The sequence below is a fragment of the Spea bombifrons genome, chromosome 8, assembly GCF_027358695.1.
Source record: "Spea bombifrons isolate aSpeBom1 chromosome 8, aSpeBom1.2.pri, whole genome shotgun sequence".
NCBI lineage: Eukaryota > Metazoa > Chordata > Amphibia > Anura > Pelobatidae > Spea > Spea bombifrons.
Window position 1 is genome coordinate 46,320,389 of NC_071094.1, and position 8,653 is coordinate 46,329,041.

General features: G+C 42.0%; 1 long non-coding RNA gene across 1 annotated transcript; it reads left to right on the forward strand.

Annotated features, from left to right (window-relative positions):
• Positions 1-463: 463 nt before the first annotated feature.
• On the forward strand, positions 464-7,898 carry LOC128503274 (uncharacterized). Its single transcript, XR_008355212.1, has 2 exons — positions 464-513; positions 7,773-7,898. It is a non-coding gene; the product is annotated as an uncharacterized LOC128503274 (long non-coding RNA).
• Positions 7,899-8,653: the final 755 nt, after the last annotated feature.

Here is an 8,653-nt window from a genome sequence, read left to right on the forward strand (position 1 = left end):
ATAATAACACACATTGTACAGCGCTGCGCAGTATGACGGCGATATATAAGTAATAATAATAACACACATTGTACAGCGCTGCGCAGTATGACGGCGATATATAAATAATAATAATAACACACATTATTCTTCTTCTAAATGCCCCACTCAGTTACACAAATACCCCAGCCACGCCTCCAACCCCACCCACTATAGTTATATAACAAACTGACCGTGTTCTTTGCTCCATTGGTTGCAGTGCTGGAGGGGCCCCTGTAGGTCCTGGATTGTTCTGGCTGAGGGGCCCCTGGCTCCTTCCAATGACCACCTCACAGGAAAACCAGCGGTCCAGGAATATGACATCACCCCGAGGAGCTGGTCACGTGACATCCAAAGTGCGCGCCTTCCAGCAGCTGGTCTCGTGGTGTCAGAACGTTACCTCACCGCACAGTAGCTGGTGGTCACGTGGTGCGCGGCAGCCGCAGGGGAATCACGTGGTCGGTGTGTGGCGGGCTGAGGTGTAACCAGGGGCAGGTAGGGGATCTTCTACCCCACAAACCCCTCATGTTAACAGGTAGCCTGATGATTGACAGGGGGCAGGTGATAGAAGCCCTGGGTACTACCCCTGATGCATACAGTGTTTGGGGCAATAACTCCCCAGGCCAGAGCTGAGGGCAGATAGAGAAAAGAATAATAATGAATAACAATAATAGAATGGAGGAGCGCTGGGCATTCACCTTAATGTATGTATATATATATATATATCACCCAATTACCCGGTAATAATGTCACTTATGCCTGGCGCGTCGTGTCTCCCAAATGGTGTAGTAGTTACAGGGACTTTTTACCCCGGCAGAGCTGAGTTCAGTGGCAGTTGATAGCAAAACCCCCCCAAAAACAATCCCTGTTCTTATTCTGAGCCCCTTCCTTCTATCAATTCCAGAACCTTCCACCCAGAGAAACGGGAAATGTCATGTCAGCAGAGATGGCTGCTGCCGGCGACATGGGGCCACACGTCACTGCTGCCCCGCGCCCCGCACTGACCCGTTACGTGCATATCGAGGGCTTTTTCCCCAATACCTGATCTCATTGATACACAGATACCCAAGGCGGTCATTTTGCTGTCTCTTGCTACGGATAGTCTCCTGCTTCCTGTCATGTTTTGGGGTAAATGACCTGCACCCCTCTCTACGCCGTTTGTCGGGATGTGACCCCTTATGCCCGCAATAAAAAGGTTTAATAAACGACTGGAGAAAACTTACAAGAGACCGGAATCTAACACTAGAGGGTCAGAGGCTGAGATGGAATGGAAGGGAGTTTTTCTTTACTGAGAGGGTGGTAGATAAGTGGAACAGCCACCCAGCAGAAGTGGTAGAGGCAAATACAGTGAGGTGATTTAATCATTTACGTGATCTTTTGCAGTTTAGCTCATCCCCCGTCTCCAGCCAGCGGGAGAGGAGGGATCGAGGCGGTGTGTTCACTGTGCCCGAGCGGAGGAGGGACCCTCAAAGATCAGTGAAGTGATAGCCCCCCATATGCTCTGTACATCTCCCAGGTATGTATGTGTTTGTTATTAATGCATTTTGTGTTTAATGCTTTTTCATATTCTTAGAAGCACAGAATCTGCCAACAGATAAGACCCAGTCGGCCCATTTGGTCTGTGGGTTCTTTCCCACCCTGTATCACCCTCTACCACTTCTGCTGGGAGGCTGTTCTATTTATCTACTACCGTCTCAGTAAAGTAAAACTTCCTTCCGTTCAATGTCAGTCTCTGACCCTCTAGTGTTAGATTCCTGTGTCTTGTTGTAACTTTTCCTTTTTAAACCTGCTTTATGTATTTAAATGCCCCCCGTCCTCTCTATTCTCCATCTCTGTCTGTCTGTCTCTATTCTGTCTGTCTGTCTGTCTCTATTCTCCCTCTCTGTCTGTCTGTCTGTCTCTATTCTCCCTCTCTGTCTGTCTGTTTGTCTCTATTCTCCCTCTCTGTCTGTCTGTTTGTCTCTATTCTCCCTCTCTGTCTGTCTGTCTCTATTCTCCCTCTCTGTCTGTCTGTCTCTATTCTCCCTCTCTGTCTGTCTGTCTGTCTCTATTCTCCCTCTCTGTCTGTCTGTCTGTCTCTATTCTCCCTCTCTGTCTGTCTGTCTGTCTCTATTCTCCCTCTCTGTCTGTCTGTCTGTCTCTATTCTCCCTCTCTGTCTGTCTGTCTGTCTCTATTCTCCCTCTCTGTCTGTCTGTCTGTCTCTATTCTCCCTCTCTGTCTGTCTGTCTGTCTCTATTCTCCCTCTCTGTCTGTCTGTTTGTCTCTATTCTCCCTCTCTGTCTGTCTGTTTGTCTCTATTCTCCCTCTCTGTCTGTCTGTCTCTATTCTCCCTCTCTGTCTGTCTGTCTGTCTCTATTCTCCCTCTCTGTCTGTCTGTCTGTCTCTATTCTCCCTCTCTGTCTGTCTGTTTGTCTCTATTCTCCCTCTCTGTCTGTCTGTCTGTCTCTATTCTCCCTCTCTGTCTGTCTGTCTCTATTCTCCCAGTCTGTCTTTATCATCCCCAAACATACTGCCACTTAGCCTCTTTCCATCGCTGCGTGGATCCCCCTGTGAATCCCCCCTGTGGCCAGCAGAGTGTGCTGTGGGATCGCACTTATTTGCCTCATTACCTCCGGTTTTCCCCACCGTATTGTCACCGTTTCTTAGCGGCTGTAAAGTGTTACTTGTGAGGAATTACACATCCCCCAGTCACACACATATATACGTCATACGTGTTTGCACTCGGAATCGTGTATTCCTTTGAATTAAACGTGCATAAAATGTATCGTCTTGGTTTAAAAAGACAACAACACAACTCCCTGTCCATTTTACGTGAAACATCACAGAATCTAATATATTCATCACAGAGAGTATCTAATATATAATATGAGGAATATACAGAATATATGTTTTTTGTATACATTGTACAGCCAATACACTGTTTCTTGCAGCATGCTTACACCTGTTTGGTAGGCCTCATACTACACATTTGTATTATTTGAGCCTGAGACTAGCTTAGCGCACCAACATTTTTTCTTTTCCCTATAAGGACGGGATTAGTTATACGGCCGGAGAGTATATAATATATAATATGAGGAATATACAGGGATATAACGGGTTATAAGGATGGGATTAGTTATACGGCCGGAGAGCATATAATATGAGGAATATACAGGATATAACAGGTTATAAGGACGGGGTTAGTTATACGGGGGAGGGTATATAATATATAATATGAGGAATATACAGGATATAACGGGTTATAAGGACGGGGTTAGTTATACGGCGGGAGAGTATATAATATATAATATGAGGAATATACAGGGATATAACGGGTTATAAGGACGGGATTAGTTATACGGCGGGAGAGTATATAATATATAATATGAGGAGTATACAGGATATAACGGGTTATAAGGACAGGATTAGTTATACGGCTGGAGAGTATATAATATATAATATGAAGAATATACAGGATATAACGGGTTATAAGGACAGGATTAGTTATACAGCTGGAGAGTATATAATATATAATATGAAGAATATACAGGATATAACGGGTTATAAGGACGGGATTAGTTATACAGCTGGAGAGTATATAATATATAATTTGAGGAATATACAGGGATATAACGGGTTATAAGGACTGGATTAGTTATACGGCCGGAGAGTATATAATATATAATATGAGGAATATACAGGATATAACGGGTTATAAGGTCGGGATTAGTTATACGGCCGGAGAGTATATAATATATAATATGAGGAATATACAGGATATAACAGGTTATAAGGACGGGATTAGTTATACGGGGGGAGAGTATATAATATATAATATGAGGAATATACAGGATATAACGGGTTATAAGGACGGGATTAGTTATACGGCGGGAGAGTATATAATATATAATATGAGGAATATACAGGGATATAACGGGTTATAAGGACAGGATTAGTTATACGGGGGGAGAGTATATAATATATAATATGAGGAATATACAGGATATAACGGGTTATAAGGACGGGGTTAGTTATACGGGGGGGAGAGTATATAATATATAATATGAGGAATATACAGGATATAACGGGTTATAAGGACGGGATTAGTTATACGGCCGGAGAGTATATAATATATAATATGAGGAATATACAGGATATAACGAGTTATAAGGACGGGATTAGTTATACGGCCGGACAGTATATAATATATAATATGAGGAATATACAGGATATAACGGGTTATAAGGACGGGATTAGTTATACGGCCAGAGAGTATATAATATATAATATGAGGAATATACAGGATATAACAGGTTATAAGGACGGGGTTAGTTATACGGCCGGAGAGTATATAATATATAATATGAGGAATATACAGGATATAACGGGTTATAAGGACGGGATTAGTTATATGGCCGGAGAGTATATAATATATAATATGCGGAATATACAGGGATATAACGGGTTATAAGGACGGGATTAGTTATATGGGCCGGAGAGTATATAATATATAATATGAGGAATATACAGGGATATAACGGGTTATAAGGACGGGATTAGTTATACAGCCGGAGAGTATATAATATATAATATGAGGAATATACAGGATATAATGGGTTATAAGGACGGGGTTAGTTATACGGGTCGGAGAGTATATAATATATAATATGAGGAATATACAGGGATATAACGGGTTATAAGGACAGGATTAGTTATACGGCCGGAGAGTATATCATATATAATATGAGGAATATACAGGGATATAACGGGTTATAAGGACGGGATTAGTTATACGGGGGAGAGTATATAATATATAATATGAGGAATATACAGGACATACCGGGTTATAAGGACGGGATTAGTTATACGGTCGGAGAGTATATAATATATAATATGAGGAATATACAGGGATATAACGGGTTATAAGGACGGGATTAGTTATACGGCCGGAGAGTATATAATATATAATATGAGGAATATACAGGATATAACGGGTTATAAGGACGGGATTAGTTATATGGCCGGAGAGTATATAATATATGATATGAGGAATATACAGGATATAACGGGTTATAAGGACGGGATTAGTTATATGGCCGGAGAGTATATAATATATGATATGAGGAATATACAGGATATAACGGGTTATAAGGACGGGATTAGTTATATGGCCGGAGAGTATATAATATATGATATGAGGAATATACAGGATATAACGGGTTATAAGGACGGGATTAGTTATACGGCCGGAGAGTATATAATATATAATATGAGGAATATACAGGATATAACGGGTTATAAGGACGGGATTAGTTATACGGGCCGGAGAGTATATAATATATAATATGAGGAATATACAGGATATAACGGGTTATAAGGATGGGATTAGTTATACGGCCGGAGAGTATATAATATATAATATGAGGAATATACAGGGATATAACGGGTTATAAGGACGGGATTAGTTATATGGGGGGGAGAGTATATAATATATAATATGAGGAATATACAGGGATATAACGGGTTATAAGGACGGGATTAGTTATACGGCCGGAGAGTATATAATATATAATATGAGGAATATACAGGATATAACGGGTTATAAGGACGGGATTAGTTATATGGGGGGGAGAGTATATAATATATAATATGAGGAATATACAGGGATATAACGGGTTATAAGGACGGGATTAGTTATACGGCCGGAGAGTATATAATATATAATATGAGGAATATACAGGATATAACGGGTTATAAGGATGGGATTAGTTATACGGCCGGAGAGTATATAATATATAATATGAGGAATATACAGGGATATAACGGGTTATAAGGACGGGATTAGTTATATGGGGGGGAGAGTATATAATATATAATATGAGGAATATACAGGATATAACGGGTTATAAGGATGGGATTAGTTATACGGGTCGGAGAGTATATAATATATAATATGAGGAATATACAGAATATATAACGGGTTATAAGGACGGGATTAGTTATACGGCCGGAGAGTATATAATATATAATATGAGGAATATACAGGGATATAACGGGTTATAAGGACGGGATTAGTTATACGGGGGAGAGTATATAATATATAATATGAGGAATATACAGGATATAACGGGTTATAAGGACGGGATTAGTTATACGGGGAGAGTATATAATATATAATATGAGGAGTATACAGGATATAACGGGTTATAAGGACGGGATTAGTTATACGGGGAGAGTATATAATATATAATATGAGGAATATACAGGATATAACGGGTTATAAGGACGGGATTAGTTATACGGTCGGAGAGTATATAATATATAATATGAGGAATATACAGGGATATAACGGGTTATAAGGACGGGATTAGTTATACGGGGGAGAGTATATAATATATAATATGAGGAATATACAGGACATACCGGGTTATAAGGACGGGATTAGTTATACGGTCGGAGAGTATATAATATATAATATGAGGAATATACAGGGATATACCGGGTTATAAGGACGGGATTAGTTATACGGGGGGAGAGTATATAATATATAATATGAGGAATATACAGGGATATAACGGGTTATAAGGACGGGGTTAGTTGGAGGTTGCGAATCCAATGAGTAATCAGAGGTCATTTTGCATTCGGGAAGGAATTGTAATGGATCTCTGTGGGGTTTGTGCTTTTTATTGAATAAAGGGAAGGAGGAACTCCATGGGTTATGTTGCCGCTGGTGCATCACCTGCATCCCTGTGGTTTACAGCCAATCAGATTTCAGCTTCATTCACCACCAAATGTAACCATTTCTCGTCTCTCATTACTTTACGTTTAAAAAAAAAAGATTTTTGGCCTTCCTGCTGCAATAAACGGCAGAATGGTCACGACGTCTCCTCTCGGATACTTTATTATCGTTTATTATTATATTACCAGCCATTTAATGAATAATAAAGGAAACGCATTAAAGAGGCTCTTTATCCATTCAGATAATTTGGGGAGAGATTCCTCTGCCCAGCGCTAGCGTGTGGCTTCTTGCGGATTATGAGGTCACATCCAACATAATTACCCCGTTTCTCCTCATTTCTATTCACTCTTGTAGCTGAAGCTGCCATCGCAGCCGCCCCCCGTGGGGCAGAATAAACCCAGGTGAAGTTTGAGCTGCTTTAAATGCAGATATTTCCATGTTTAATGTCCTGCTGCCGGCGCACATGCGGAGCGATGTATATAATCGTATATTTCCAGCCGTAACTGGCAGGAACTTGAAGAGAATTAGGATCAATTCGTAATATTGGGGCGAAAACAGTTGTCTTTCTTCTTATACTCCCTGCACGTGATGGCCCCGGGGCAGTTGGTGATGTCCCCGGAGTAGTCAGACAGATGGCGGAGACGCAGATGGCAGAGCTGGGCTTTGGATTCAGAGTCTGTCCCCAGCTTGGGGCTTTTACATGTTTCTCTCTTACCCTCTCTCCTGTCCTGCCTGTCACCACCCCCCCGTTCATAGAAGTATTTATGGATATAGATTGTAACCTATAGATAATAGCCATACCCTGTTAAGGGGTTAAAAGATGTATCAACTGTAAGCTCCGAGGATACTAGGAGTTGCAGGTCTGAGCAAGTGGGTGGCCAGATCCATGTCCGTGCGTCTGGTGTTGTCCGTGCGTCTGGTGTTGTCCGTGCGTCTGGTGTTGTCCGTGCATCTGGTGTTGTCCGTGCGTCTGGTGTTGTCCGTGCTTCTCTCCATGACAGCTGGAGGTTAATAGCCTCTTTGTATTACCCGCAGCTCATGTATTCAGCTTCACATTAATGGATGTTTGCACTACTCTGCTGGGAGGCGGATGCCCAGGCCACGGAATGAGACACAAAAAAAGACAGGTTTGTTTTCAAAATAAATAATTATATTCATAAAGTTACAGAGATCTTTTTGACATGCTGTGGGCCATTCTGTATCGGCACAGGCAGAATTAGAGAGGCGGTGGGGAGGAGAGAATATGGAATATGCTAGAATATGGAGTTTGGGGCATTGAGGAATTAAACAGATACAATGACAGGAGGACTTGGAGGGGGTAGAACCTCCAATACATATAAAACAACCACGTGGGGGACAAGCCATACTAGGGCAGTAAGATCACGCCTCGGAGACCACAGGACACGGAACAGGCGTGTGCCCAAGTATGTGACATTTTTTTGGTAAACATAGAAGCAGTACATATCCATCATTGGTCCGACATTGGTCCGTGTCCGTGGTTTTGAAGTCTTTTGTGGCTCTTTTGTACCGCCTTGTGCAAGAGCTGCCATACGACTGGTTGGTCAACCCACCATCCAGATCACTAGATCAGTAGGTGGCTTGAGATCACCTTGAGCTGTCTCTGGTCACCATAAACTGTACTTGGTCACCGTGAGGGTGTCCATGATCACCTTGAGCTGTCCGTAGTCTCTACGAGCTGTCATTGGTTATTGTGAGGTGTCTGTTATCCACACAAGCTCTCTGTGGTCACCGTGAACCATCTGTGATCACTATGAGGTGCCTGTGATCACTACGAGCTGCCTGTGATCACTATGAGCCGCCTGTGATCGCTATGAGCCGCCTGTGATCGCTATGAGCCGCCTGTGATCGCTATGAGCCGCCTGTGATCGCTATGAGCCGCCTGTGATCACTATGAG